We start from the raw sequence: 27897 nt of genomic DNA, 5'->3' as shown, positions 1-27897 counted from the left end.
TATATTATTTGTATTATGTGACTATCCTTAATTTCCTGCATATTGCTGTAGAATTAATCCTTTTTCAGAAGACTGTTGTAGTTTCGATCATGAGTTCTGTTTGTTAAGTATTATTTTTTTTAAGTAGTTAAAATGTTTGCTGAGGAAGTAGACTTTTCATTTGCTGTAAAATAGACTTCTGTGAGTCCTGCCTTAGGTCCCCATTTCCGACTCAGATGAACACAATGGAGTGAATTATCATTTTGTTCCCTGAAGAATAGGGTTATGTTGCTAGCACTCTTTATTTATTTTTATTTCGAGATACAGCACTGAAACAGGCCCTTCGGCCCACCGAGTCCGTGCCGACCAACAACCACCCATCCATACTAACCCCACAGTAATCCCCCATTCCCCATCACCTACCTACACTAGGGGCAATTTACAGTGGCCAATTTATCTATCACCTGCAAGTCTTTGGCTGTGGGAGGAAACCGGAGCACCCGGGGAAAATCCACGCAGACACAGGGAGAACTTGCAAACTCCGCACAGGCAGTACCCAGAATCGCACCCGGGTTCCTGGAGCTGTGAGGCTGCGGTGCTAACCGCTGCGCCACTGTGCCGTTCTCAGTGCATTCTCTTCCATTGGTGCTCTGGGACAAGCAAAATGACTCTGCTTGGGAAATGTGACCACTATGTTCTCCAGGGCGATTAGGGATGGGCAATAGGTGCTGGCCTGACCAGCAACCCTCACATCCTGTGACTGAATTTAAAAAAAAATCTCCTTGGTGGGAATAGGAATGCAGGCCAGAAGAAAACATGTGGGATTTTTGGAAGGTGAGGACAAATCCAGGAAAAATAATTGGACAGAGAGAGAAAGGGCTTCCTTAGGTGATAGTGAAGGAGCAAATCAGTAAAGCCAATTCGGAACTCTACTTGTATCTTAAATTTCTATTGCCCGGAATTATGGATGAGTGTTTCTCATGGAGTAGTTTGGTTCGTGATTTTGTTGGACTGTATGACAGTCATAGGCAAACTGTAACCAATCATTCTCAGAATGTGGCTATCATCAGCAATGCCAGCGTATACTGCCATCCCAAGAGGCCCTGAGAAACTGATGGTGGGTATTCTTCTTGAATTGTTAGTGAAGGTGTTCCCACATTGCTGTTCGAGAATTTTGTTATTCTATGTAGCAGGTTATTACAACTGAATGGTTTGCCACATCAGAGGGCATTTAACAATCAAGTAAACTGGGTAAGGACAACAGGTTTCCTTTATGGACCAGTTGAATTTTTACGACAATCTGAATGAATCTAAATTGAGATTTGCAACTGCACTGGTGGGATTTGAACTCATGCTGTCTGAATTATTCATCCAGGACTCTTGATTACTGAACCAGTAACATAATAACTACACTACCGTCTGCTTCATGTGAAATTCTGAAGTTTCCTGTGTTTGAAGGCTTCACTTACTAACTCCGTAATGTCTGTCAGAGCTGAATGGCACTGCTCTGATTTTTCAGTTGTTTTATTTGACCAATTTGCTCTTTTCTGCTCACTTTCTCCCCCCCCCACCCCCCCAACAGTGGTATTACCTTCCAACTGGGGTAGCGTTCCTCTGCCTCTGGTGCCTGTACCAAACAGGCTATTCTTCCAGTGTGGTGATGGTGAGTGCAGGCAGGTCAGTTGACTGCGGAGGTGCCTCATTGCTGACCGTGATCCTAATCTTACCTAATGTCCACAAACATTCAACAAGGGGCAACAGATGGGTAAGGTACACTACTTACTTGGAGAACATGAGTCCCAAACCCATCTTGACTATTTGTGAGGTTGCGTTCAATAAATCTGGTAATTTATGGGCTGGCAACAGAAAGAATTGCCCATGAAAGCTGCCAAATTATTATTAAAAAGCCAACTGGCTCACTAATGTCTTTCAGAGAAGTGATCCTGCCATCCCTACCCAATCCCACACTATGTGGTTAACTCTTAATACCCATTTGAAGGTTGCTTAGCAAGCCGCTCAGTTGTCAGGGAAACTAGGGACGGGCAATAAATGTGTCTTGCCAATGTTACTCACATCCTTGAGAAGTAATTTTAAAAAAATTACAAGCAAGAACCCTGTCCAATTTTCCCCTCCCTATTCTTGGAACCTGAAGTCAGTTGTTAGCCCATTGCTGACTTGCTAGCTGAGATCATCGAACTTAGTTTTGCACTTTTTCTTTCTGACTAGTTTTTTTCTCCTATTCTGGTTTGCACTCCAGATACTTGAGCACAAAGTTTAGGCTGACATCCCAGTGAAATACTGAGGGAGTGCTGCATGTTGGAGGCACCAACATACCAGTGAGATCTCAAATCAAGGCGGGGGCTTCTGACCTTTCCGGTGGATGTACAAGATCCCACAGCACTATTTGAAGGAGAGCAGGGAGTTATTCCCAGGTGTCCTGGCCAACATTTCTCCCTCAACCAATACCTAAAACTGCTGATCTAGTCATTATCGGATTGTTTGTGGGAGCTTGCTGTTCACAAATTGGCTCCCACGTTTCCTGTGACTACACTGCAAAGAGTATGTCATTGGCTGTAAAGCACTTTGGGCTATCGTGAGTTTGTGGAAGGTGCTATAAGTACGTCTTATTGTTTATCTAAAACTCCTAAAAGTGCTTCATATATAATGAATACATTGACGTTCAGCGACTCTTGTTACGCAAATAAATATGGTAGTAAGATCCCACAAACGGTAGTGAAGTGAATGACGAGTTTACCTATTTTTATTTATATGGTGGTTGAGGGAGGAATGTTGCCCAGTACGCAAGGCAAGCTTGGTATTTTCTTTAAACTGTGCTGAGAGACTTTTTTTGCCCACCTGCGCAGGCAAACAGGAGCTTGGTTTAATGCCTTAACTGAAAGTCGATACCTGTGGCAAAGCAGCACTCGCTCGCCACACTGTTACGCTGCACTATGCACCAAAACTCCTGCTGTGGGGTTTGAACATTCTGACCCAGAGGCTACCAACTGAGCTGCAACATAAGAAAAGTTGGAAAGATTCCAGCTTTGTATTCTCATTATTTGGTGACCCAGTCAGCATAAATATTTACAATCATTATTTACAGTCTGAATTATGTTGGCCATTTTCAGCCCTTTTTTCCCTGACCTCCCAAGAGGCAGGTGGAGCAGAAAAGTTTTATTATAATTACTGCATGAAGGAAGAGAACACACTTTTTTAAGCTTTCCTCAGTGACTTTGGTTTTAAACTGTGTGCTGGCTCTTTGCCTCCAAGCATCATCCACCAGATGAAAGTGCGGATAAACTGCGTACAGTGTGTCCCCTCCCATTAAGTAGTGATGATGAGAGTTGCCAACAGGACCTCTTAACAACAATAACTCCTGCTACAGTTTGCCTTTCATTTAGGAAAAGATCTCGGCTGCTTCACAAAAGAACAGAATTTGTCGGCGAGTTGAGAGGTGATTGAGAGCTTGGTTGAAGAATTTTGGAGTTTTTAAAGGGAGAGGGTGACATGGAGAGATTGAAGGGGTTTAGTGAGGGAGGTATAGTGAATGGGACCAATGTGGCTGAGCAAGGGAGCATTATAAAAACATGGTGTAATTTTATTTTTCTCTCATTTCCTGTGAAAATATTCATTTATTTGTCACAAAAATATTGGAGATGGGTTAAAAGGCTGTTTGATTGCCGATCAAGAATCATTAAACTCGTTTGTTTTTCCTGTTAGTATGAGAAGGTGGGGTGCTGTGAGGATGGGCAACCAATGGCTGGAATGTTGGGTGGCGGGGCAGTTGGAGGCAGGAGGTTGTATCATGAGGAAATGGCAGAGGCATTGAACAAATATTTTGTGTCTGTCTTCACGAGTTTCATACCAGAAATAGATGGTAACCTAGGGGCTAAAGAGAGCAAGGAAATTAATATCAGCAGTGAAAATGTATTGGAGAAACTTAAAGGACTAAAATCTGACAAAATCCCTGGACCTGATGGCCTACACTCTCAGGTTCTAAAAGAGATACCTGCAGAGGTAGTGGATGTGCTGGCTATCATTTTCCAAAATTCCTTAGATCCGTGAACGGTCCCATCAGATTAGAAGTTTGCAAATGCTACACCACTTTTCAAGAAAAGAGAGAAAACGGGGAACTATAGGCCACTTAGCCTGGCATCAGTCATTGGGAAAGTGCTGGAATCTATTATTAAAGAAGTCTTAACAATGCACTTAGAAATGCACAATATGATTAGAACAAGGCAGCATGGTTTTACTAAAGGGAAATCCTGTTTGACAAATGTATTTGTGTTTTTTGAGGATGTAAATAGTAGGGTAGATAAAGGGGAAAACACTCAATTTAGTATACCTGGATTTCCAAAAGGCGTTCGATGAGGTTCCACACAAAAGGTTAATCGGTAAGATAAGGGCTCATGGAGTTGGGGTAATATATTAGCATGGTTAGAGGATTGGTTAACAGACAGGAAGCAGAAAGTGGGTATAAACGGGGCATTTTCAAGTTGGCAAGCAGTGAATAGTGGAGTGTTGCGAGGATCAGTGCTGGGGCCTCAGCTATTTACAATATATATTAATGATTTAGATGAAGAAACAGAGTAATCTGCATAAGTTTACTGATGATACAAAGCTCGGTGGAAAGGTAAGCTGTGGGGAGGACACAGAGAGGCTGCAAAAAGATATAGACAGGTTAAGTGAGTGGGCAGCAAGATGGCAGATAGAGTATAATGTAGGGAAGTGTGAAGTTATTCACTTTGGTTGTAAGAATAGAAAAGCAGAATATTTTTTAAAAGATGTGTAACTTGTAAGTGTCGATATTCAAAGAGACTTAGGTATGCTTGTACAAGGAACACAGAAAGTTAGCATGCAGGTACGACAAGCAATTAGGAAGGCAAATGGTATGTTGGCCTTTATTGCAAGGTGTTTGGAGTACAGTAATAAAGAAGTCTTGCCACAATTGTACAGGGTTTTGGTGAGACCACATCTGGAATACTATGTGCACTTTTGGTCTCCACATTTAAGAAAAGATATACTTGCATTGGAGGCAGTACAGCAAAGGTTCACTAAATTGGTCCCTGGGTGAGGGGGTTATCCTGTGATGAGAGGCTGAGTATATTCAGTCCATACTCTCTGGAGTTCAGAAGGATAAGAGGTGATCTCATTGCAGCATACAAGATTCTGAAAGGGCTAGATAGGGTAGACACAGAGATTCGAGGAAACTAAAACATGGGGACGTAGTCTCAGGATAAGGGGTCAATCATTCAGGACTGAGGTGAGGAGAAATTAATTTACTCAAAGGGTTGTGAATCTTTGGAATTCTCCACCCCAGAGGGTTGTGGATGCTCCAACGTTGACTACATTTAAGGCTGGGGGAGACAGATTTTTGGTCTCTTAGGGAATCAAGGGATATGGTGAGCGGGCGGGAAAATGGAGTTAAAGCCTAAGATCAGCCATGATCATATTGAATGGCGGGGCAGGCTTGTTGGGCCCTATGGTCTACTCCTGCTCCTAATTCTTGTGTTCTTATATGAAACATGCAGGGATAAATTCAACCACAGTTGTTAGGGATCGATGCAGGCCTGTGTTAGAAGACCAGCAGGCATGTGTAGGGCTGGAGGGTATTGCAGAGTCGAAGAAAAAATTAGGTTAAGAAATTCTGTCCGGAACTGGTGCCGTGAGTTTCAACTTAATAAATAGCCAGAAAGACTAATTTTTAAATGCTGCTGCTTTCCACCAATGGAACGCAATCTAGGCAGGGACTTCATGTTTTTCTCAGTTGCCAATGTATACTGAAGATCCTAACTTCAAAGTTACTGGCGATCTACCTGTGGGAAAAAGATATAGGGCTGAATTTTACCCTCGACAGATTGGAGCCGTCCACCAACTGAAAACTCGGTGGCAAACCCGCCTCCGCCTGGCCTGGGGACCCGGACCGCATTTTGCGGTCCCCAGGCCTTTAATTGGTCTGTGTGGGACTGCCACCTCATTGAGGCAGGAAGTCCCACCTAATGGAGCTGCTGGCCAATCAGCGGGCTGGCAGCTCTTATTCCCAGCCGTGCCACCGGGAGCGATGGCCACTGCTGGGACTGCAACCCAGCTTCGAGAACAAGAGGAAGGACAGCTCCGGGAAAAGGTAAATTTTTGGGGCCTCGCCGGGGGGGTGATTGGTCGGGCCCCAGCGAGGCAGGGTGGTCGACTGGGGGGGGAACAGGGGTGGCTGGGATATCGGGGGGTGGCCCTCCATCGGGCATCTGATCATGAGGGCCCCCCACCCCCCACCCAGGCCTTTGTCAGGTGGCTTTTCTCAGGCCTGGGCCACCTGACCAGCCAAGGGTAAAATCCCCGTGGCGGCAGGCAGACGCACCTAAGGACCGTTAACTGGCCCCTTTAGGGCCTTGGGCATTTGGGCCAGTTTTCACCACCACCACCCGTCATAAAATGGCGGTGGAAGCGGGTCAGGAAGAACCCCCTGAGCCTCCCACTCCATTTTATGCCCCCCACCACCAGCCCGCTCTTTGGGTCGGTGTAAAATTCCAACAATAGTCCAGCTTTCCTGCCTTGATTTCCTAACTTCCCTCTTGTCCCTGCTGTTGTTACCGAACAAAATTTGACACTGAGCCAAAAGAGCAGATGACCAAAATCTTGGTCAAAGAGGTAGGTTTTAAAGAGCTTGTTAAAGGCAGAGAAAGAGCAGGGAGGGTTATGGAGGGAACTCCAGAGCCTTGGCGCAGCCACTAATAGTGGAGCAATTAAAATCGGGGATGCGCAAAAGGCCAGAAATGGAGGAGTGCAGAAATCCTGAGGGTTTTTGAGCTGGAAGAGGTTACAACGATAGGGTCAGGGCTATGGAGGGATCTGAAAACAAATTTGAGAAGTGATTTTATATAAATGTGTAAGAAAAGGTACATTCAGAAAACTAGTTGAAACTAAACTAAGGGAACTAATTAAGACAAATTTAGGACTGTTACCCAGCAACTACCCATACAGTAATCAGTGAATTTCTGGGCCAGATAGACAAGTTGAAAATTCTGGAAACATTTAAGAAACAATTAGATAGCATGCAGAAGAGGTCCTTCTGGTAGGATGAACTAAGGTGGGCTGTAATCTTGTGATTAAGCAGTTTCCTTGTTGGCTTGATTCAGTCACCAAAATAGGGAACCCTATCAAAGGAAGGGAATTTCTGAGCATAAAACTGCTAGTTATTGCATTACTGGGTTGGAACTATGATATAATACCAAGCTCAGTAAAGTGATTCAACCATGTACTGTAGGATTAATATTCTGATGTTGCCCAGTCTGAGATCAACAAACAGGCAAACTGTGTAGCTGCAGAAAAGATGTATTTAGTAATCATGGACTGGGATTCTTCTCAGGAGGAGGCCATTCGGCCCAGCCTGTGCCTGCTCTTTGATAGAGCTATCCGATTAGTCCAACTCCCTCTGATCTTTCCCCATTGCCTTGCATATATTTCCTTTTTAAGTATATATCTAATTCCCCTGTAAATCTGCTTTCACCACACTTTTGAGCAGTGCATTCCAGATCATCACAGCTCGCTAAGTAAAAAAAAAATCATCTCCCCCTTGTTCTTCTATCAGTTAAAAAGAGCAATCACAGCTTCTCTTGTCTCTCTACATAACTGAAGTCACTCTTACGATTCTAGTAATCCTCTTCGGCACTCTCTCCAAGGCCTTGGCAAAGGACTAAAAACTAACAGGAAAAAAGTTGTTTGAACACCACTATTAGGTGCTTTGTGTGAAAATTGTGCTACAAAATGGGTTTGTGTAAATTCTAAAATGCTTGGCACATCAATAAAAGCTCTGATGCCACAAGAAGCATCAATGTGAAATAAAGCAGGCGGCTTTTTTTTAAAAACACAAATGATTGTCTTTTTGGCAGGAGGAATGTCAGATTTTTGGTATTGAGCTTTGGAGAATTGGGGTTTGTCGATTTAGAAGAAAAAGCCGCATTTACCAAAAGAATCTTCAACTGGCGTGTTAACTGCCTCCCTACTAAAGCCACAAAGTTTCATGAAAAGCAGCTTGCACAGCATATGAAAGATGCCAGAAGAACATCCCAAAACAGTGTGACTGGGGTTTACAGTCTCTGTCTGAAATTCTTCTCATCTGTCCGTAACCACTTTGAAACATTGCCTAACTCTTGCCTGACAAATTTTGAGAGAGCAAGAAAGAAGACTTGCATTTATATAGCATCTTTCACGACCTCAGGATGTCCCAAATCACTTTACTGTCAATGAATTTCTTTTGACATGTAGTCACTGTTATAATATTGTTAACCTGGCAAACCGTATATGCACAGCAAGATCCTGCAATCAGCAATGTAGTAATGATCAGATAATCTGTTCTAATGATATTGCTTGAGGGATAAGTATTGGCCAGGACATCTGCTACATAATGTCAATGCAGAGGATTGACAAGTTTATAAACTCTACCAGCTCAATGTTCTCCTCTAAGTAACACATCATCATGACTTGGATATATAAACCATTTCTCCTTAGTTGTTGGGTTAAAATCCTGGAACTCCCTACCAAACATCACTGTGGATGTACCTTCACCACATGGACTGCAGCGGTTCATGGAGGTAACTCACCATCACCTTCTCGAGGGCAACTAGCGATGCACAGTAAATGCCAGCCTTGCTCACACAGTTGACAACCCAAGAATGCTTTTTCTTTTGTCTTTCCATTAAGGAAATTTCAAAATGAAGTAAGTAATAAAGAGGCGACTGCTTAAGGTAACATGAATACAAATAGGCAACTTGCGGGTGAAAAAACAACAAAATGAGGTGCCAAATACCTACATTGGATTAAAACAACCTTGAAATTACTGATAGCTCTCCTGTGGCATTGCTGAAGGGAAGTTAAAGGATGCTGAATTTTGTCAGGGCATTATACCATCAGATGATGTTACTAGGCAGCAGAAGTGAAGCAATGTGGAACAGGTATGCCACTTTAAGACTAATTTATCATATAGGTATATGATGAGGCCAATCGCAAGTTGATTGTAGGCACAGATCCTCAGGGCAATTAGAGTGTAAATAGGAGAGTGCAATTAAGAGTCAGTGTCAGCTCTGGCCCAGGTGGTATCAGTCTTGCTTCTGAGTCAGAAGGTTTAGATTTAGATTTAGAGATTACAGCACTGAAACAGGCCCTTCGGCCCACCAAGTCTGTGCCGACCATTAACCACACATTTATACTAATCCTACACTAATCCCATATTCCTACCACATCCTCACCTGTCCCTATATTCCCCTACCACCTACCTATACTAGTGGCAATTTATAATGGCCAATTCACCTATCAACCTGCAAGTCTTTTGGCTGTGGGAGGAAACCGGAGCACCTGGAGGAAACCCACGCAGACACAGGGAGAACTTGCAAACTCCACACAGGCAGTACCCAGAATTGAACCCGGGTCGCTGGAGCTGTGAGGCTGCGGTGCTAACCACTGCGCCACTGTGCCGCCCAAAGGTTGTGGGTTTAAGTCCCACTCCATAGACTCAAGTAAACAAATCTAGGCTTACACTCCAGTGCATTACTGAGGAACTGCTGCACTGCAGGATGTGCCGCCTTTCAGATGAGACATTAAACCGAGGCCCCGTCTGCCCTCCCAGTTGGATGTAAAAGGTCTCATGGCACTATTTCGGAGAAGAGCAGGGCAGTTCTCCCTGTTATCCTGGCTAATATTTATCCCCAATCAACATAAGAACAGATTACCTGACCATTATCACATGGCTGTTTGTGGAAACATGTTGTGTACAAATTGTATGCTGCGTTTCCTACATTACAACAGTGACTGCCGTTCAAAAGTACTTAATTGAAAAGCCCTTTGGGACTTGCTGAGGTCATGAAAGGCACTATATAAATGCATGTTTTTTTAATTGCTTTTCTGTAGATTAACAACTTGTACGTGCTAACTGCCTCAATACAAACCCAACAGGAAATGCTCATTGGCCCTGCTTAAATATCTTGTTGACATTAACTGCCTTATTGACAACAAGAATCAAGTTGTCATTGTTATACTGTATGCCCATTTTAGTGTGCCTGCGCTGCTCTTAATACGATAGCAGTGCCCCCCTTCCAGTGCGTATTTGTGGTTGTGTTTGTTTTTGTGGTGTTGGGCATATGCCCGGTGTCATTTTTGCCCAGACAGAGCAGTACTTGAACTTTATCTGCACCTTCTATTTTAAACACCTGTATAAGGTCATCCTTCAGTCTTCCCTCCAGTGAATAACAAGTTAGTTATTGAGTTTGAGGATGAAGGAGAACCCCTTAAACTTCAGTTGCACAACTGCAGGTCATGTGTACAAAAGAAGTGACACCAGTGAGACAAGATGGCAGACCAAAATCTTGCACCCCTGTCCCTCCCCTTCACAGAAAGTTAGACCTGAGAAACTTTTTTTCTGAAAAATAACCTGTCCCATTAGGAACTGGAGGAGGATCTCGCTAAGGATCAGATTGGAGGTAATATAGACAAACCTTAGATTCGTACTTTTCATGCTTATTACCAATACAGAGTGCTGGATCTATCTAAATTCAAAATATTCATGAAAAATAACGGAGTTGGAGCGAATAGTATAGACGCATTTGAGGGGATACTAGATGCACACATGAGGGAGAAGGTGATAGAGGGTGATGCGGATAGAGACAGATGAGAAAATATGGGAGGAGGCTCAGGTGGAGCATAAACACTGGTATGGCCTGTTTCTGTGCCGTATTTTTTTAAAATTATATTTTAATTAGTTTCACAGCCTGTAGCTCTGCCTTGTTGCCAAAGACTTAGGTTCAGAGAAATATCACAGAATTTTCTCTTGTAGTTTTTTTCTCCCTATGGTTGATCACTGCCTTAAGAGATTTTGTTCGCCGGATGGAGACCACCAACAGGTAAAATTGTTTTTGGTCATTTGAAGGGAATGGGTTTGAATGGCGAGTGACCTTTTCTCCTTTGATACTTTCATACTTCCTTATGTTCTTAAGATTTGTGTAGTTGCCAGTTTGTTTGAGGGTTTGTTCTTAAGACTTGCTATGTGGTATGGAATGGAGTGGAGATGATCAAGTGTAACCTCCAACATCTTATGGACGATGTAAGCAACATTTCCAAACTCTCTTGTGTCAAGTTGGAGATTACTTTTCCTTTTTTGGCCTCCTTGTCTCGAGAGACAATTTTTAAGTGCCTGGAGGTGGTCAGTGGTTTGTGAAGCAGCGCCTGGAGTGGCTATAAAGGCCAATTCTAGAGTGGCAGACTCTTCCACAGGCGCTGCAGGTGAAGTTGGTTGTCGGGGCTGTTACACAGTTGGTTCTGTCCTTACACTTCTGTCTCTTTTCCTGCCAACTGCTGACTTTGACTCACCTCTCTTCAGCCCTGCTTTTATAGCTGTCTGCCAGCTCTGGCGATTGCTGGCTCCCATGACTTGTGGTCAATGTCGCAGGACTTCATGTCACGTTTGCAAACGTCTTTAAAGCGGAGACATGGACGGCCAGTGGGTCTGATACCAGTGACGAGCTCGCTGTGCAATGTGTCCTTGGGGATCCTGCCATCATCCATGCAGCTCACGTGGCCAAGCCATCTCAAGCACCACTGGCTCAGTAGGGCGTACATGCTGGGGATGTTGGTTGCCTCGAGGACTTCTGCGTTGATGATATGGTCCTGCCACCTGATGCCAAGGATTCTCCGGAGGCAGCGAAGATGGGATGCGTTGAGACGTCGCTCTTGGCTGACATATGTTGTCCAGGCATCGCTGCCGTAGAGCAAGGTACTGAGGACACAGATTTGAAACTCACGGACTTTTTTGTTCCGTGTCAGTGTGCCATTTTCCCACACCCTCTTGGCTAGTCTGGAGATAGCAGCAGACGCCTTTCCCTTGTGCTTGTTGATTTCTGCATCGAGATGCACTGAATTGCAAATTCTGTTCTTTCAGCTCCATTAAACCACAAAAAAGTATCACCGCATCTAATGGTTATATTAAAACAGTGGGTGGAGGCGGGAAGAGTATCAATGATACATACTTAACAACATGTGCTGTATAAATGTCCTTGTGGCTTGCTGATCTCATCAGCATGCTTACACTGTTGGGGCTTGGCTTCCCATGCATACTTGTGGGAGGCAAGAACTTCTGAGCGTAATTGACGCCATATACAGCAATTGTGACTGTGCCATGCGCGTACTAGCAAATAGCTGGTCATGCTTTGCAGTGTTTGTAGATTGATCAGAAGTCAGCAATTATTCCTCTTCACCCTTCTTGCTCTTCCCCCCCCACTTCCCCTAATCCAATTCATCTTCCTGTTTCCTAAAGGGGGAGAAAGGATAAGAGAGAATTAAATAAAATGAGTTGTATTTTTATCTCTGTTTTCTGCTAGGATACAGTTTCAGCAGCATTCCACTATCTTCCAAATTGCCCATTCCTTTGGTGTAAGGCCGGAAGATATTATTTGACCTTGTGAGGAGGCATCACAGCCAAGGTTATTCTTGCTCGTTGTCTACGCTTTTGATTAGGGGACCATTGGATGGTGATCAGAGGCAGGAAGGCTGACTGAGTATTCCTTTCACTATCCCTGGGGTGAAGAAACCAATTGCAGCACCTGAATTGGCACCCAAGATGAGATCATCCAGGAATAGAATCTGTGACCTTTGCACCACATCATGCCATCAGGGGAGATGCCCTTTGCCGATGCAGATAAGTCTTAGGATGTTTACAAGTTTGCCCTCCCTCTTTTAAGCAGGGGTCTGTGCTGGCGCCTCAACGTTTCACTATTTATATAAATAATTTAGAAGAAGGGACTGAAGGTATGGTTGCTAAATTTGCTGATGACACAAAGAGAGGTAGGAAAGTAACTTGTGAAGGGGACATAAGGAGGCTACAAAGGGATATGGATAGTTTAAGTGAGTGGGCAAAGACCTGGCAAATGGGGTATAATGTGGGAAAGTGGGATATTGTCCACTTTGACAGGAAGAATAAAAAAGAAGCAGATTATCTAAATGGTGAGAGATTGCAGAGCTCTGAGATGCAAAGGGATCTGGGTGTCCTAGTGCATGAATTGCAAAAGGTTAGTATGCAAGTACAGCAATAATTAGGAAAGCTAATAGAATGTTATCATTTATCGTGAGGGGAATTGAATACAAAAGTAGGGACGTTATGCTTCGGCTATACAGGGCATTGGTGCGACCACATCTGGAGTACTGTGTACAGTACTGGTCTCATTTAAGGAAGGATGTAAATGCGTTGGAAGCAGTACAGAGAAGGTTTGCTAGACTAATGCCTGGAATGGGTGGGCTGTCTTACGAGGAAAGGTTGGACAGGCTAGGCATGTACCCGCTGGAATTTAGAAGAGTAAGAGGTGACTTGATTGAAACATATATGATCCGGAGGGGTCTTGACAGGGTGGATGTGGAAAGGATTGTGGGAGAATCTCGAACGAGAGTTCACTGTTTAAAAATAAGGGTTCGCCCATTCAAGACAGAGATGAGGAGAAATGTTTTCTCTGAGGGTTGAGTCTTTGGAATTCTCTTCCTCAAAAGGCAGTGGAAGCAGAGTCTTTGAATATTTTTAAGGCAGAGGTAGCAAGGGGATGGAAGGTTATCGGGTGTAGGTGGAAATGTGGAGTAATCAGTTCAGCCATGAACTTATTGAATGGCGGAGCAGGCTCGAGTGGCCTACTCCTGCTCCTAATTTGTATGTTTGTATGTAAATGGAAAGTGTGTCTGAATCAGTGCAAGACACATCCCTTGGCTGGTGACACAACAGATGCATGTCTTTGCCCAGTACTATCAGATGGTGTCGTTTTTACCAGCAGTGCAATCAAGCTTGGCATTTCTCAACTGGCCCAGCTGTATGTTTTTGATGTAGAACCATTTAGGAAAAAAACACTGACTTTTAACTCTGATTGCCCATTTCCTCCTTCCTCTGCTGAGGAACGTGAACCTTTTGCAGGCCATTGGAACTCAGCCCTTCTCGTCTGACGTAAGTGGCTTCCGCCACCCCCCTCCCCCCGCCCATGGGCCGACAACACGGTCAAATTTCATCGACGTGCAGCCCAACAGACATGAAGGTTGCTCTTTGTTGTGTTGTTTTTTGGTCAGCTCCTACGACTGAAGGGAACAAACAATGATCAATGAGATGATCTGATTATAGCAATAAGTGGATGTTTTTGACGTGAAAGAGTTGTGGTATCAGCCAAAATTCCTTTACTTGTAATAGTGCAGTGAGAGCCAGGCCCATTTGATGTTTCAGTACAGGATAATTAATGGGTTTGGGTGTGCTGTTTTCCTCGGTGTACGTGCAAAAAAATGTTCCTGCAAACAAAACAAGAGCACGAGCACCTTGTGAAATGGCTTACTTGAGGTCCTCAGCTTCCCTTTCCACAGGAGCATAGAAACAGGAGTAGGCCATTCAGCCCCTGCAATCAGTTAGGTCATGGCTGAGCTGCAATTCAGCTCCATTTTACCTGCCTTAGTTTTATATCCCTTGATACCCTTGCCGAACAAAAATCTATCAATCTCGGCCTTGAAAGCTCCATTTGGCCCCCAGCATCCACAGCTTTTTACGGGAGAGAGTTCAAGATTTCTGTCACCCTTTGAATGGAAGGAATGCTTTGTGATTTTCCCCCTAAATGGTCTAGCTCTAATTTTAAAGTCATGGCCCCTCATTTTTGATTCCTCCACCAGAGGAAATACTTTCTCTGTATCCACCTAGCCAACCCGTTGCTCAGATCACCCTCAATCTTTTAAAGTCAAAGGAGTACAATCCACGTTTTTGCAAAATGTCCTCATATAATTTAACCCACTAAGCCCCAGTAGCATTCCAGTGAATCTGCGCTAAACCCTTTTCCAAGGCCAGTATATCCTTCCTGAGGTGCGCTGCCCAAAATCCGAGGTGGGTTGCAAGCAAGGCTCGATATACAATTGAAGCATTACTTACATATGTATTCCTCAGGAAATTAGTGATGTTGGAAATTGATTCAAGCTATGATGAAGTGCTAAAACATGAAAATGGCACTTTGGAGTAAGAAGGAACACTAAGGATGATCATTTTCATCTAAAGGTTAATGGTGTTGCAGAACACATGAATGAACTTTGAAGGGATATCATTAGGTTCAAGAGACAATTTGCTGTCTTTCTGCAAAGAGATCGACAGAGGAATGCGGTGAGCTGGTGGATGGGTGAAAAAGTGAGGAGGCTTATTTCTTATTCCTGAATGTTCTGATATTCTTGGAGTCAAAGAGCCAGAGTCATTACGGCACAAAAGGAGGCCATTCAGCCCATCAAGTATGTACCAGCTCTCTGTAGAGCAATCCAATCTGTTCCTTTACCCCACTGTATCCCTGTAGCCCCTCAAGTTTATTTTCCTCCGATGGCCATCCTATTTCCTTTCAAATCATCAATTGTCTCTGCTTCCACCAACCTCACAGGCAGCGAGTTCGACTCGCTGCATTAAAAAGTTCTTCCTAACATTCGCCTGCATCTCATGTCCTAAACCTTATCTCACAGAATCACAGAATTGTTACAGTGCAGAAGAAGGCCATTTGGCCCATCGTGTCCACAACAGCTCTCCGAAAGAGCAATTCTCTGAGTTCCATTCCCCCGCCTTCTCCCTGTAACCCTTCACGTTCTTCCTTTTCATATAACAGTTTACTTACCTTTTGAACGCTTCAGTTGAACCTGTCTCCACCACGCTCTCAGGCAGTGAATTCCAGACCTTAACCACTCGCTGCATGAAAAAGTTTTTCCTCATGTCACTTTTGCTTCTCATCAAATACTTTAAATCTGTGCCCTCTCGTTCAGTTCTTTCACGAGTGGGAACTGTTTCTCTTTGTCTGCTCTGTCCAGATCCCTCATGATTTTGAATACCTCTATCAAATCACCTCTCAGCCTTCTTTTCTCCAAGGAAAATAGTCCTAACTTCTCCAATCTAGCTTCATAACTGAAGTTCTGCATCCCTGGAATCATTCTTGTGAATCTTTTCTGTACTTTCTCCAATGCCCTCACGTCTTTCCTAAAGTGCAGCGCCCAGAACTGGACGCAATGCTCCAGCTGAGGCCGAACTGGTGTCTTATACAAGTTCAACATAACTTCCTTGCTGTTGTACTCTATGCCCCGATTAATAAAGCCCAGGACACTGTATGCTTTATTGACCACTTTCTCAACCTGTCCTGCCACCTTCAATGACTTATGCACGTATACATCCAGGTCCCTCTGCTCCTGCACCCCCTTTAGAATTGTACCCTTTATTTTATATCGTCTCTCCATGTTCTTCCTACCAAAATGAATCACTTCACATTTCTTTGCATTGAATTTCATCTGCCACCTGTCTGTCCTTTCCACCAACTCGTTGATGTCATTTTGGAGTTCTACACACAGTTTTCCTCCTCACAGTTCACAATGCTTTCAAGTGTCCTATCATCTGCAGACTTTGAAATTGTGCCTTATACACCAAGGTCTAGGTCATTAATATATATCAGGAAAAGCAAGGGTCCCAACACTGATCCCTTGGGAACTCCACTACAAATCTTCCTCCAGCCCGAAAAACATCCACTAATCATTTCTCTTTGTTTCCTGTCACTCACCCAATTTTGTATCCTTGTTGCTACCATCCCTTCTATTCCATGAGCTATAATTTTGCTCACAAGTCTGTTGTGTGGCACAGTATCAAATGCCTTTTGAAAGTCCATGCACACCACCTCAACAGCATTGCCCTTGTCAACCCTCTCTGTTACCTCTTCAAAAAACTCCGACATGTTAATTAAACATGATTTTCCCTTAAGAAATCCATGCTGGCTTTCCTTAATTAACCTGCATTTGTCCAAGTGACTATTAATTTTGTCCCGAATTATTTTAACTAGAAGTTTTCCACCACTGAAGTTAAACTGAGTTAACGTTTCGGGTCAGTGACCCTTCTTCGGTCACTGACCCGAAACGTTAACTCTGCTTCTCTTTCCACAGATGCTGCCAGACCTGCTGAGTGAATCCAGCATTTCTTGTTTTTGTTTCAGATTTCCAGCATCCGCAGTATTTTGCTTTTACTGAAGTTAAACTGACTGGCCTGTAATTGCTGGCTTATCTTTACACCCTTTTTTGAACAAGGGTGTAACGTTTGCAATTCTCTAGTCCTCTGGCACCACCCCTGAGTCTAAGGAAGACTGAAAAATTATGGCCAGTGCCTCCACAATTTCTACCCTCACTGCGCTCAATATACTTGGATGCATCGCATCTGGTCGTGGTGCTTTATTCACTTTAAATACAGACAGCCTATCTAATACATCCTCTTTATCAATTTTAAACCCTTCTAGTGCCTGAATTACCTCCTCTTTCACCATTGCCTGGGTTGCATCTTCTTCCTTGCTAAAGACAGATGCAAAGTATTCATTTCATACCTCAGCTATGCCCTCTGCCTCCATGTGTAAAATCCCCTTTATGGTCCTAATCGGTCCCACTCCTCTTTTTACCGCCCTTCTAGTATTTATATGCCTATAGAAAACTTGGGGATTTCATTTAATACTAGCTGCCAGTCTCTTTTCATGCTCTCTCTTTGCTTCTCTTATTTGTTTTTTCACTTCCCCTCTGGACCTTCTATATTCAGCCTGGTTCTCAATAGTATTTTCTACCTGCATCTGTCATAAGCACACTTTTTCTTCTTGATCTTAATCTACCTCTTTTGTATTCCAGGGAGCTCTGGATTTGTTACTCCTACCTTTCCCCTTTGAGGGAACATGTCTGGACTGTGCCTGAACTATCTCATCTTTGAAGATAGCCCATGGTTCAGCTACCGGTTTTCCTGCCAACTTTTGACTCCAATTTATTTGCCCCAGCTCCATTCTTACCCCATTGAAGTTGGCTTTCCCCCAGTTAATTATTCTTACTCTGGATTGTTCTTTGTCCTTTCCCATAGTCAGTCTAATCTTTATGATACAATGATCACTGTCCCCTAAATGCTCTCCTACTGATATTTGATCCACTTGTCCCACCTCATTGCCAAGAACCCAGTCTAGCAGTGCCTCCTTTCTCGTTGGACGAGAAACCTACTGCTGTAGAAAATTTTCCTGAACATACTCTAGGAACTCTTGCCCCTCACTGCCATTTACACTACTAATATCCCAGTCTATGTTTGGATAATTAAAGTCCGCCATTATAACTACCCTATAATTTTTGCACCTCTCTGTAATTTCCTTGCAAATTTGTTCTTCCATGCCTTTCCCTCTAGCTGGTTGCCTATAGACAACACTGAGCAATGCAATTGCACCTTTTCTGTTCGTTAACTCTAGCCATATTGCTTCTGTCCTCGACCCCTCTGGGACATCTTTTTTCTCCAGTACTGCAATGCTCTCCTTAATCAATACCACCACTCCTCCCCTTTTTTCCCTTTCCTATCTTTACTGAACACCTTGTATCCAGGAATATTTAACATCCAGTCCTGCCCTTCTTTGACCTAGGTCTCTGATATAGCCACAACATCATATTTCCACAGGTCAGTCTGCACCTGTACCTCACCAGTCTTATTAGAATTAGAATATTACAGCGCAGTACAGGCCCTTCGGCCCTCGATGTTGCGCCGACCTGTGAAACCATCTGACCTACACTATTCCATTTTCATCCATATGTCTATCCAATGACCACTTAAATGCCCTTAAAGTTGGCAAGTCTACTACTGTTGCAGGCAGGGCGTTCCACGCCCCTACTACTCTCTGAGTAAAGAAACTACCTCTAACATCTGTCCTATATCTATCACCCCTCAACTTAAAGCTATGTCCCCTCGTGTTTGCCATCACCATCCGAGGAAAAAGACTCTTACTATCCACCCTATCTAACCCTCTGATTATCTTATATGTCTCTATTAAGTCACCTCTCCTCCTCCTTCTCTCCAACGAAAACAACATGTATTCACATACATGCACATTAACCCTGATTTGGACTTTATTACTTTTTCCCTTACTCTGACCCCACCTAATAACTTACTGTTCCCGACTCTAGGGCTATCTATCTCCCCCAGTATTCTGTGCACCTTGGTATTCCTCTCTGACATTTGCTCCTGGTTGCCACATCCCTGACAAGTTACGAATTTTACTTCCCTCCGATCTGAGCTCCCTCTCAAGTTCCCATCCCCCTGCCGATCTAGTTTAAACCCTCTCCAACAACACTAGCAAATCTCCCTGTGAGGATATTAGTCCCAGTCCTGCTAAGACGCATCTTGTACAGGTCCCACCTGGCCCAGGACCCATCCCAGTGCCTCAGAAATCTGATGCCCTTCCTCCTACACCAGTTCTCCAGCCACATGTTTAATCGCTCAGTTCTCCTATTCCTATGGTCAATCGCATGTGGGACTGGGAGTTTTTTTGTATTCACTTCATGGAATGTGGGCATTGCTGGCCAGGCCAGCATTTATTGCCCATCCCTAATCGCCCATAAAAAGGTGGTGGTGAGTTGCCTTCTTGACCCGATGCAGTCCATGTTGGGTAGCTACACCCACAGTGCTATTAGGAAGGGAGTTCCAGGATTTTGACCCAGCAACAGTGAAGGAACGGCGATATAGTTCCAAGTCAGGGTGGTGTGTGGCTTGGAGGGTAACTTGCAGGTGGTGGTGTTCCCATGCATCTGCTGCCCTTGTCCTTCTAGTGGGTTTGGAAGGTGCTGCCTGAGTAACCTTGGTACATTGCTGCAGCGTATCTTGTAGATGGTACACACTGCTGCCACCTGGCATCGGTGGTTGAGGGAGTGAATGTTTGTAGATGGGGTGCCAATCAAGCGGGCTGCTTTGTCCTGGATGGTGTCGAGCTTCTTGAGTGTTGTTAGAGCTGCACCCATCCAGGCAAGTGGGGAGTGTTCCATCACACTCCTGACTTGTGCCATGTCGATGTTGGACAGGCTTTGGGGAGTCAGGAGGCGAGTTATTCGCCGCAGGATTCCTAGCCTCTGACCTGCTCTTGTAGCCACGGTATGTATATGGCTACTCCAGTTCAGTTTCTGGTCAATGGTAACCCCCCCCCCCCCCCCCCCAGGATGTTGATAGTGGGGGATTCAACGATGGTAATGCCATTGAATATCATGGGGAGATGGTTAGCTTATCTCTTATTGGAGATGGTCATTGCCTGGCACTTATGTAGTGTGAATGTTACTTGCCAATTATCAGCCCAAACCTGGATATTGTCCAGGTCTTGCTGCATTTCCACATGGACTGCTTCAGCATCTGAGGAGTCGCGAATGGTGCTGAATATTGTACAATCATCAGTGAATATCCCCACTTCTGACCTTGTGATTGAAGGAAGGTCATTGATGAAGCAGCTGAAGATGGTTGGGCCTAGGACACTACCCTGAGGAACTCCTGCAGTGATGTCCTGGAGCTGAGATGCTTGACCTCCAACAACCACAACCATCATCCTTTGCACTAGGTACATTTTCAACCAGTGGAGAGTTTTCCCCCTGATTCCCATTGACTCCAGTTTTGCTAGGGCTCCTTGATGCCATACTCGGTCAAATGCTGCCTTGATGTCAAGTGCAGTCACTCTCACCTCACCTCTTGAGTTCAGCTCTTTTGTCCATGTTTGAACCAAGGCTATAATGAGGTCAGGAGCTGAGTGGCCCTGGGGGAACCCAAACTAAGCGTCACTGAGCAGGTTATAGCTATGCAAGTGCTACTTGATAGCACTGTCGATGACAATTTCTAGTGTTGGATTTGTCCTGTTCTTTGTGTACAGGACATAGCTGGGCAATTTTCCACATTGCCGGGTAGATGCCATTGTTGTAGTTGTACTGGAACAGCTTGGCTAGGGGCGCGGCAAGTTCTGGAGCACAGGTCTTCAGTACTATTGCCAGGGCCCATAGCCTTTGCAGTATCCAGTGCCTTCAGTCGTTTCTTGATATCACGTGGGGTGAATCAAATTGGCTGAAGTCTGGCATCTGTGATGCTTGGGACTTCAGGAGGAGGCCGAGATGGATCATCCACTCGGCACCTCTGACTGAAGATTGTTGCAAATGCTTCAGCCTTATCTTTGCACTGATTTGCTGAGCTCACCCATCGTTGAGGATGGGGATATTTGTGGAGCCACCTCCTCCTGTTAGTTGTTTAATTTTCCACCACCATTCACAACTGGATGTGGCAGGACTGCAGAGTTTAGATCTGATCTGTTGTTTATGGGATTGCTTAGTTCTGTCTGTCGCATGCTGCTCACGCTGTTTGGCAGGTAAGTAGTCCTGGGTTTAACTTCATCAGATTGACACCTCATATTGAGGTCTGCCTGGTGCTGCTCCTGGCATGCCCTCCTGTACTCTTCATTTGACCAGGGTTGATCCCCCGGCTTGATGGTATTGGTAGAGTGGGGAATATGCCGAGCCATGAGGTTACAAATCGTGGTTGAGTACAATTCTGCTGCTGCTGATGGTCCACAGTGCCTGATGGATACCCAGTTGCTAGATCTGTTCCATAGCGCAGTGGTAGTGCCACACAACATAATGGAGGGTATCCTCAATATGAAGATGGGACTTCGTCTTCACAAGGACTGTGCGGTGGTCACTCCTACCAATACTGAGATTACTGCTTTTGAGGTCCTGCGTTTTAATCTTCCTAGCTCCTGAAAATCTGCTTTCAGGACCTCATCACCCTTCCTACCTGTGTCATTGGTGCCAACATGGATCACGCCCTCTGGCTCTTCACCTTCCCCCAGAAGAATGTCCTGTAGCCGTTCTGAGACATCCTTGACCCTGGCACCAGGGAGGCAACACACCATCCTGGAGTCTTGTCTACAGCCGCAGAAACGCCTCTCTGTTTCCCTAACTGATGAATTTCCTATCTATCTTTCTTTCTTTCTCCCCTCCTGTGCAGCTGAGCCACTTGTGGTAAAAGAAACCTGGCTCTGACGGCTCTCCTCTGAGGAACCATCACCCTCACCAGTATCCAAAATGGAAAACTGATTATCAAGCAAGATTGTATCAGGGGACTCCTGCACTACTTTCCTGGTTCTCTTAAACTGCCTGGTGGTCATCCCATTCCCTATCTACCTACATGCTCTTAATCTGTGGTATGACCACCTCCCTAAACGTGCTTTCCATGTAGTTCTTTGCCTCGCGGATGCACCACAGTGACTACAGCCGCCACTGGAGTTCCGAAAGCTTGTGCAGCCAGTGACACTTCTTGCAGATGTGTTTGTCTAGGACACATGGCATGTCCATAACTTCCCACATGCCACAGGCTGTACATTCCACTCGGCCGAGCTACCCTGCCATACCTTATCTTTATTTCTTTCTTTTGGGCCTCCTTATCTCGAGAGACAATGGATACGCGCCTGGAGGTGGTCAGTGGTTTGTGAAGCAGCGCCTGGAGTGGCTATAAAGGCCAATTCTGGAGTAACAGGCTCTTCCACAGGTGCTGCAGAGAAATTTGTTTGTTGGGGCTGTTGGACAGTTGGCTCTCCCCTTGCGCCTCTGTCTTTTTTCCTGCCAACTACTAAGTCTCTTCGACTCGCCACAATTTAGCCCTGTCTTTATGGCTGCCCGCCAGCTCTGGCGAATGCTGGCAACTGACTCCCACGACTTGTGATCAATGTCACACGATTTCATGTCGCGTTTGCAGACGTCTTTATAACGGAGACATGGACGGCCGGTGGGTCTGATACCAGTGGCGAGCTCGCTGTACAATGTGTCTTTGGGGATCCTGCCATCTTCCATGCGGCTCACATGGCCAAGCCATCTCAAGCGCCGCTGACTCAGTAGTGTGTATAAGCTGGGGATGTTGGCCGCTTCAAGGACTTCTGTGTTGGAGATATAGTCCTGCCACCTGATGCCAAGTATTCTCCGAAGGCAGCGAAGATGGAATGAATTGAGACGTCGCTCTTGGCTGGCATACGTTGTCCAGGCCTCGCTGCTATCTTTATAGACTATTATCTTTTATAATTATAGTTATCTTTATAGACTATTTATTATAAGTAGAATAGCTTACCAGGTACTCACCAAACAGCTCCTTCCACTACACCGAAGTAAGAAACAAATGCTGAAGGGTGAAAAAGGTAGAAAAATGGAGCACCACCTCCCCTCTTCACCGAACTCGCCACTCACCAAAGTCCTATCTCCACACTCAGCTTGCAATCTGCATTCTGTTTCAATCTGTGTCCCCTTATGCTTGTACCATCAGCTAATGGGAATAGCTCGCTTTGTCTCCCGTATCTAAAACTGTCAAAATCTTGTGCACCTTTATCAAATCTGCCCTCAATCCCCTTTTCTTGAGTGAAATCCCGTTTATTCTCGTATATATCACAGAATTCGATTCTGGGTACTGCCTGTGCGGAGTTTACAAGTTCTCCCTGTGTCTGCATGGGTTTTCGCCGGGTGCTCCTGTCTTTTTCCCTATTTCATCTTCACTCCAGTTGAAACCTCTTTGTTACCTCCAGAACAGACTTTTCCAGTTAAATCTTCATGAGTCTTGTCAGTTCCACTTCAAGTGATGGTGCATATCCTACCCTGCACAAAGTTCCGATCTCCCTTGTTTTCGTGAGTCTCCTTAATCATCAGCGCATTAACTACAAGATCTTGGTCTACACACCCTCCCCAGCTTCGTTCTTCTGACTCTGGTCTAACGTGTGTTTACCCCTCGCTCCACTTCATCTCTGAGAGCCTTCAGCCACTTTGCTCATTTCAAACTCTCTTCCTAAACACCACATACATCTCCTCCCAAACAATCAGATGCCACCTGAAAACCAACCTTTTTCACTGCACACTTGACCACCTGTATAATTTTCCTCCTGCTTGGCTGTGATCTCCAACTTGGTGAACTTTCCACCTTTAAAGGCACCATGTAATGCAAGTTATTGAATAGAACCGATGCCTTGCCAACCTAGAAAGTTCTGGAACCTCTCATACGTTGTGAAGTTGCTTTGTTGTTTACATTTTCATCGAGTCATAGAAAGTTTATGGCACAGAAAGAGGTCACTTGGCCCATCATGTCTGTGCCGGCCGGAAAACGATCCACCTATTCTAATCCCACCTTCCAGCATTTGCTCCATAGCCCTGCAGATTCTGGTACTTGAGGTGCATATCCAGACTCCTTTTGAATGAGTTGAGGGTTTCTGCCTCAACTACCCTTTCAGGCTGTGAGTTCCAGACCATCACCACCCTCTGGGTGGATAGGTTTTTCCTCATCTCCCCTCTACTTTTTCTGCCAATCATTTTAAATCTATGCCCCTTCGTCACTGACCTCTCTGCTAAGGTGAATAGACCCTTCACCTCCACTGGATCCAGGCCCCTAAAAACTTTGTACATTTCAATCAGATCTCCCCTCAGCCTTCTCTGCTCCAAGGAGAACAACCCCAGCCTATCCAATCTTCCCTCATAGCTGCATTTTTCAATTCCTGGCAACATCCTCGTAATTCTCCTCTGTACCCTCTCTAGTGCAATTACATCCTTTCTGTAATGAGGTGACCAGAACTGCACATTGTACTCAAGTTGTGGCCTAACCAATGAGTTATACAGTTCCAGCAGAACCTCCCTGCTGTTGTATTCTATACCTTGGCTAATAAAGGAAAGGATTCCATATGCCTTCTTAACCACCTTATCAACCTTAAGTCCTGCTACCTTCAGAGATCTGTGGACATTCACTCCAAGGTCCCTTACTTCCTCTATACTTCAGTATTTTCCCATTAATCGGGTATTCCTTTGTCTTGTTTGACCTCCCCAAATGGATCACCTCACACTTCTCCAAGTTGAATTCCATTTGCCACTTTTCTGCCCATCTGACCAGACCACCACTATCCTCCTCCCTATCTGCCACATGGCCAACCTTTGTGTCGTCCTCAAACCTCTTGATCATGCCCCCTACATTTACATCCAAATCGTTAATATGCACCACAAAAAGCAGGGGACCCAGTACAGGCCAGTACAGGCCTTGCGGAACGCCACTGGAAACAGTCCTCCAGTCGCTAAAACAGCTGTCAACAATTACCCTTTGTTTCCTGCCACTGAGCCAATTTTGTATCCACCTTGCTGCATTTCCCTGGATCCCATAAGATTTTATTTTTTTAACCAGTTTGCCATGTGGGACCTTGTCAAAAGCCTTGCTATAATCCATGTAAACCACATCAACTGCACTACTCTCATCTATCTTCCTTGTTACTTCAAAAAATTCAATCAAGTTGGTCAAGTGGGTTTTTACCGGGTGCTCCGGTTTCCTCCCACAGCCAAAGACTTGCAGGTTGATAGGTAAATTGGTCATTGTAAATTGCCCCTCATGTAGGTAGGTGGTAGGGATTATGCAATTACTGCAGGGTTAGTATAAATGGGTAGTTGTTGGTCAGCACAGACTCGGTGGGCCGAAGGGCCTGTTTCAGTGCTGTATCTCTAAATAAAATAAAACAAGATCTTCCCTTGACAAATCCATGCTGACTATCTTGATTAACCTGTGGCTTTCTAAGTGACAGTTTATCCTATCTCTCAGAATAGATTCCAATAATTTGCCCACTACTGAGGTTTGACTGACTGGCCTGTAATTATTCGGTCTATCCTTCATTCTCTCTTTAAACAGAGGTGCAACGTTAGCAATTCTCCAATCCTCCAGCACCACACCTTTATCCAATGAGGTCTGGAAAATGATGATCAGACCCTCTGCTATTTCCTCTCTTGCTTCTTTTAGCAGCCTAGGATACATTTCATCTGGCCCTGGTGATTTGTCAATTTTCAAGGCTGCTAATCCCATTAATGCTTCCTCTTTTCCTATGTTTATCACATCCAATATGTCAGTCTTCCTCCTTAACTACAATATCTGCATCGTCCCCCTCTTGTGTGGAGACAGACATAAAATATTCATGAAGAACTATACCAATATCTTCCACTCCTACACCTAGGTTACGTTTTTGGTCTTTTGTGGGCCCTACTCTCTCCTTAGTTATTCTCTTATTCTTAATGTATTGATAAAACATCTTTGGGTTCATCTTTCAGTTGTGCAAATGTTTTATTTCGCTAACTCCATTTCCTATCCTACTACTCCTTCCCTAGTCAACTATATGGCTCCTTGCACAGTTGTTTTAAAAGCTGCAATTTAGTCCTCTGGCCCCAGAGCTTTTCCAATGTCCACACAAATCAGTGTGAAAATTGTGGGTGTCCTTGTTCAAACTGGATGGCTGTTTGCACTCACTGCAGTAGGCACTGCCACCACCTGGTGGAGGCACTGTTGCTACCAGTGCCACAAGTGTGCATCGAAGTCACCCTGTAGAAGCTGTAGCACCTCTTGCTGTCAACACCGATGCTGTACTCTTCAGCAGCAAAATCCCTCACTCAGTCTAGTACAAAACGAAAAATGAGCTACCCCGAGGTCAGTTTTAATTTCCCTAAAACAGCTTTTTTGTATTTAAGGTTCTCTGTAATTGAGAACTAACCCTGTGAGTGGGATTTATCTGATTCTCATTGATCCCATGCCACTGAAAATATATGTCATTACCTCTTATTAAACCCAATCATCATTAATGGTAATAGAATCCAGAGACTGCAGGATAGCTTATTTGAGACGATGTGGAGTTGCACTAAGAACTCTTAAGGACTTAATGGTGTACAACTCCAGGGTAATTGGCTCATGTTACCTTAATAGAGTTCTGTGAATTGCTTAACACTTACAGAAATTCATATATCCACTAGGAGGTGCACGGGAGAATCAAAGATGAATTTGGCCATGATTATTATAACTCCAGTTTTAATCCTGACTATTGACTTGTGCTGGACAGGGTTATGAGGATACTTGTTTTTACTTTCCCAAATGATAAGATGGCACAGTACCATATTGGGTAACACTTTTCCAATCTATCTGCTTAATTTTGTCTTAGTTTTTTGTTGATGGTTGTGTGCATCACCTAACAGCCAAGTCAAGATTAGGAATTTGGCATATGGGTATCTCTGACTTGCTAAGTATCAGGCATGGCTCAGCAGTAGCACTCTCGCTTCTCAGTTAGAAGGTTGTGAGCTTAAGACTTATCCACATAATCTCGGTGCACACTTCATTGTAGCCTGAACTGAGGGAGTCCTGCCCTATCAGAGGTGCCATCTTTGGTATGAGATGTAAAACTGAGGCCTTGTCGCATCTCTTGGGGAATTGTAAAAGATCCCATCTCACTACTTGAAGAAAGCAGGGGAGTTCTCCCTGGTTACCTGGCCAACATTATCTTTCAGCCAACATTATAAAATGGGTTATCTGGTCAATATGTTGGTGCTGTTTGTGGGAGCTTACTGTGTGCAAATTGGCTCTGTGCCTACATTACAACAGTGACTACATTTAATTAGCTATAAAGTGCTTTGGGACATCCTGAGGCTGTGAAAGGCAGTATATAAATGCAAACCTTTCGACTCTTTTCATTCAGCAGTGGCCCATTTTATTCATTGCCCCAGGCCCAACCATCTTCAGCTGCTCATCAATGACCTTCCCTCCATCATAAGGTCAGAAGTGAGGATATTCGCTGATAATTGCACAATGTTAAGTACAATTCGCGACTCCTCAGATACTGAAGCAGTCTGTGTCCAAGTGCAGCAAGACCTGGCCAAAATTCAGGCTTGGGCTGGTAAGTGGCAAGTAACATTCACATCACACAAGTGCCAGTTAATGACCATCTCCAATAAGAGAGAATATAACCATGCACCTCCAGCAAGTTACATTGTAAAAATTTCAAACTTAAGATTGAGAGGAAAAATCTGTCAAATGCATTACAACACAGCCACAGAATGAGTGCAAGTCATCAATTGGTGACATCAGATGAGTGCCCAGAAGGATCTGGAACACACTGCCTAAAGAGGTGGTGGAGGCAGGAACGGGCCAAGTGCTGGTAAATGGAATTAGAATAGATAGGTGCTTGCTGGCCGGCATGGACACGATGGGCCTAAGGGCCTGTTTCTGTGCTGTATAACTCTATGACTCTACCTTCCTTGACATTCAATGGCATTACACTCGCTGAATCCCCCACT

At 44.5% G+C, this 27897-nt stretch overlaps 1 protein-coding gene across 3 annotated transcripts in view; it reads left to right on the top strand.

The window, feature by feature from the left end:
• The window catches only part of LOC137367890 (exocyst complex component 6B), a 755392-nt gene that overhangs the window by 300273 nt on the left and 427222 nt on the right, over positions 1 to 27897 (top strand). The gene's annotated exons all lie outside the window — the stretch shown is intronic.

Source organism: Heterodontus francisci, chromosome 1, assembly GCF_036365525.1.
Source record: "Heterodontus francisci isolate sHetFra1 chromosome 1, sHetFra1.hap1, whole genome shotgun sequence".
NCBI classification, from domain to species: domain Eukaryota; kingdom Metazoa; phylum Chordata; class Chondrichthyes; order Heterodontiformes; family Heterodontidae; genus Heterodontus; species Heterodontus francisci.
The sequence above is the reverse complement of the archived record's forward strand: the minus strand, read 5'-3'. Positions and strand labels throughout refer to the sequence as shown.